This window comes from Mustela erminea, chromosome 4, assembly GCF_009829155.1.
Source record: "Mustela erminea isolate mMusErm1 chromosome 4, mMusErm1.Pri, whole genome shotgun sequence".
NCBI classification, from domain to species: domain Eukaryota; kingdom Metazoa; phylum Chordata; class Mammalia; order Carnivora; family Mustelidae; genus Mustela; species Mustela erminea.
The window spans coordinates 90,663,792-90,668,438 of NC_045617.1; positions in this window are offsets into that span (position 1 = coordinate 90,663,792).

Here is a 4,647-nt window from a genome sequence, read left to right on the forward strand (position 1 = left end):
TGGCCCTATATCAGAAGGAGGACTGTCTGCTTCCAAATTGCAGTAGACTGTGGGTAACTCCAACCTCGGAAAGCAGAATGTCAGGCAGATAAGGCGAAATCAGGAAGAACCGCAGCTTCAGGGAAGGGAGAGAATTGGAGTTGCTTGAATTCGGGAGCTGAGAAGGCCCCACCCCCTCTCTGCCCAGGGAATGGGAGCCTGTGGCAGACACTCCCCCAGTATCCGCTGTTTGCAGCTAGACCCCCAGGACAGAAAGACTCCACTGCTCAGCTTCCCTTGCAGCTAGGCGTGACCGCATGACCGATTTCTGGCCAGCGGGACACAAGCAGGGTGGGTACGATGTCCAGGAAGTGTCCAGGGAAGGGCCAAGGGCTGTTTTGGCCCTTTCTCCCTCCTTTCCCCTGGCTACAGCTCCAGCAAGCATCTTGAGCAATGAAGTGACCTTGGAAATGGAAACTACACCCGGCAGATCAATAAGAGAGAAGGGGCTGAGTCCCTGACAGCCTATAGTCTTCAAGCCAGTCCAGGGATGCTTACCTGCCGACCTCAAGCACACGGGCAAAAAATTCCTCTGTATCTTACATAAATCGAATTTAACTCGGTTACAGGCTGCTCCACTGGTGGAATCACAGCCACACCCTGATGTGGCCAGGGGGTGTAAAGAAAAGTTGTCTGGGATGTGACATCCCCACAAGGAATGTTCCCTTCTGTATGCCCTGCAAGGTCAGGCAGAGCCCTGATGGGAGGATTGAGCTCCAGGAGGAGCTGGGGATGGATGATGGATGGGTGGATGAACAGAAGAAAGGAAGAAAGGGAGATAGAGAGGGATGAGTCAGGCAAGTGGGTAAGATGAAAAAAAAATTTCCAGAAGGAAGGAAATACCCCAGGGCAAATGCTTCAGGTGACAGCCAGCCAGGCTTTGTGGTGTGGGAAGAGCAGCATGGCTGACCTGATCCACTGCCCATGTCCAACTCTGTTTTCCTATCTGTGCTTTAGGAACGAGGCTTACTTAACTTCCTCACTATCCAAGGCAAATGTGAAGGGATTTTTTTTAAACCCACACAAAATCAGCATGGCGTTCTGTCAATACAGTGTCCAGCCGGGAGCCCCTCTCTGGTGTTCCTGGGATGCCTCACCTGTAAAGCGGGGATGACAGTAGAAGTCTCTCGGGTGGCTGTCATGGGGGTTCAGTGGGATGACTCCTACAGCGTGTTTCTCACTGTGTCTGCTGTGGGACAAGTGCAAAGAGAACTGACAGCATTCTTTATGGCCGCTGTTGAAATCCTGCCCTGGTGTGAGGAAGAGAGAACTGTTGTGGTGTGAGCTTATGGAAAGAGACCTGGACTCCTCCCTCCCAAACAGCAGCCCCGGCCCTTAGGGACCCTAAAGGCCATGTGTAATGTCAGTGGTAAATGTCGTGGGAGAGCCGTGCCTTCCACCCCATCAGGGTCCTGCCTCGTCCTGCCTAGAAAAGCCCAGAGCTGCCTTCAATGCAGCTAATGCCCTAATTCCTAATTCCTAAAACTCCCCGGGAAAAAAACAAGGAGTACTAGATGAACAAGGCTGCTGTTAAGGCTAAGAAGGGGCTTCACAAGGGGAAAGGAGTGCTGGCATGTCTCTTTGGAAGAGCAAATGAGAAAAAAAATCACCTTCCATGAAAGTCACTGTGATTCCAGGGGGCCTTAGGGAGAATTCTGACTGCCCACAAGATGGACTTGGAAACACAGGGAGCTGTGGACAGAGTCAGGAATGAAGGGGTCTAGCAATTCTAAGAGCAACCCCTGACCAACAGGGGAATCTCTGAGCTTTAGCTCCCACCTCCACAGGACTGGACAAGGTCATGGTGTGGGGCATGGGTTTAGGAATCCTACAGACGAGTTCAAAGCCACCTTGGCTGACGTTACTTAACTGCGCGCCTCCTTGTTTCTTCTTCTCTTTAAAACAGAATAAAACCAAACACAAAACCGAGCTGGGCTCAGAGAGCCACTGGGATTAATTCAGGGAATGCCAGCCAAAAGCCTGGCACCCAGGACAAGCTCCATAAATATTCTCTAGTAGGCTGCTATTTTTCTCCTGTCTGGGCAGGAATCGGACGGAAAGGATCTCTTCAAGTTCTTTTCAAGTCTAGAATTCCTTGATTCCACCATCCTGTAGTTCCCTCATGCTGATTCTGGGGTCTGAGGATTGGATAGGGTAGGACCGGACGGCTCTGCCATGCACAGCCCCGGCCTGGCTCCCACCTCCTGTCCACATCATTCTGCTTCCACAGGTGGCCTTCACCCTACCTGTCACATGCCCCCAGCCCCGTGGCAGCCCCATGGCCACAGGTGGCCCTGCCAGCCATCCCCTGCAGCATGCCTTCACCTAAAGTCAGGACAGCACGAGACCCTCCGGCTGACTTCCTCACACCTACGGTCCCCTGACAATGTCACATGCTGTGGAAGTTGGCAGGCCCACAGGGGCCACGGATGCCAACACAAACATCATTCCTGTAGAGGGAGAAGAGTCCACAGGGGTTATTTTTAACCTGTTGATCAGAGGCCATACCTCCAGCCCTGGGAGGCCCTGGGCTGGAGGTTCTGAGGGGAAGGTGAATTGTCAGGTCTCACCTCAATGATTCCCAAGGGCGCCAGGCTGCAGGTAGGCACCCCAGGCCTCACCCCCATTTTGATGGAGAAGGGAAAAGGGAGACACAGATCACTACATGCCCCATATTGTCTCCACTAGTCTCAACCGGGTTGAGCTCAACCAGGAAGAACAAGGATGTCATGAATCACAGAATACTGAACCTAGAGGTGGGTGCTCCCCAGTCCCTTCACTGTACAGCTTAGGAAATAGATGGGAAAGAGGAGGCCTCATCACACAGCCAGTTAGTCCCAGCACCCTTCTCCCTTGTCCAGCCACAAAACTGACACTTTCATAACCCCCCAAGGATGCATCGGTGTGGGGGGGGGTCCCCTTGCCCTACCACCTGCCCAGTGGACCACCTTTTCTCTGCCCTCTTCTCAATCTGTCCCGTCCTGGTGGACCGAGTCCCGGACAACCCCAGGGTGAGGCTTCCAAACCCTGCCTCCCCCTGCAAGGTCTTCCCAGGTGCCCAAGCAGTGCCCCCTGGAGGCCAACAGCGGCAGTAGCCGGCAAGGCGGACAGCACCATGGTGGCTGGAGGCCCAGGCGAGGACGTGCAGGCCAGGGCGTGCCTGCGTGGGGGGAGCAGGACGGAGCTTCTGCCAAGAGCCCGGTGCCGGCTGCTGCTGAGCCTGTGCTCGCCGGAGAGGGGGGGGAGGCCAGACAATGGACCCCACAGCCCAGCCTCCCGGCCTTGGCCCCTTGAGCTGGGCAGGCAGCTGCCGCCTCCACTGGGCCCTCACGTAGCCCACGTCCTGCCTGCTGGGTGGCCCTTATCACCGGGTACGTGCCAGAAGCCCACATGCCCACACTCCACAGTGAGGAGGGGCCCGGAGGCCAAGGATGGATGGCACAAGTGGGAAGTAAGGCTTCTTGGTCCCCCCCACCACCATTCCCCGGTATCCCAAGGAGGGGTCTGAGCAGGCCCCGGGTACCCCTTGGAGAATATCCCCACCCCAGAGAAACCTTAGCCCCACCTTGCCAAGTCCCAACTCTTAACTGCTCTTTTCCTCTTGGACTGAGAGGATTGGGGTTGGGGGATGGGGGGGAAGAAGAGGCCAAAATCTTCATATGAGTATTCTGGGTCACCAGCTCACAAATACCAAGTAAGCCTCAATATAATAAGTACCATTACATTATACCCATTGAATACGTGGGGAAACAGAGGTATGGAGAGGTTAGTAACTTATCACAACCACACGGCAGGTAGGAACAGAGTCAGAATTCAAACCCAGGTAGGCTGAGTCTAAAGACCAACTATTTTCAACAGAATCCAGCAGGAGCAGGGATGGGACTGGGCAACGCTCAGCCTCTTACCCCATGGGAGGAATGGCTTTGGGGTCTGACAGACATGGGCTCAAAGCCAGGAAGGGTGTGCTTTAGGCCAAGAGAAGCTTGTGTCTGGGTCCATGTTTCGTTCCCTCTACAGTGTTCGAGGTGAGGTAGTGAGGAAGCTCTCAGTGTGTGCCTTGCGCATGGAAGGGGCCCCTCCTCTTCACCTAGCAGAGTTCAGTGTCCTTCCATCAGGTGACCAGAACATCCTCTGGCTGGTTGAAGGCCACCATACCAGCCTGCACTCCCTCAGGCCAAACTCACAGAGCAGCTCCGTTCCCTGGCACTCAGGCTCTGCTGCCAGCCACCAGCATGCTCAGCTACGTGGCCCTTGTCACAGCTCAAGCACTGTCATTTAACCATGGGCACTGGGATCTCCCTGTCTTCTCCCCAGGGAGACTGTGAGCACCTGCAATACAGCTGAGGAGAATGGGCTGAGGGCAGGCACTGTGTCTCCTCCATCAGATTAGCAGTTCTAAAGGAAGACAGGAAAAGTACTTCTGCAGACACAGACCCTCCAAGCTGGGGCTCCCTGAGAGCAGAGGCGAAGCAAGGCATGTCATCCAGGCTACCTGACTAAGCACACATGCATAGTCAGGCTCTGCTCTCACTTCTAGCTGGCCACCCAGGAGCTCTGTGACCCTGAGTAGGTCCCTCAGCCTTTCTGAGCCCATTTCCTCACTTAGCA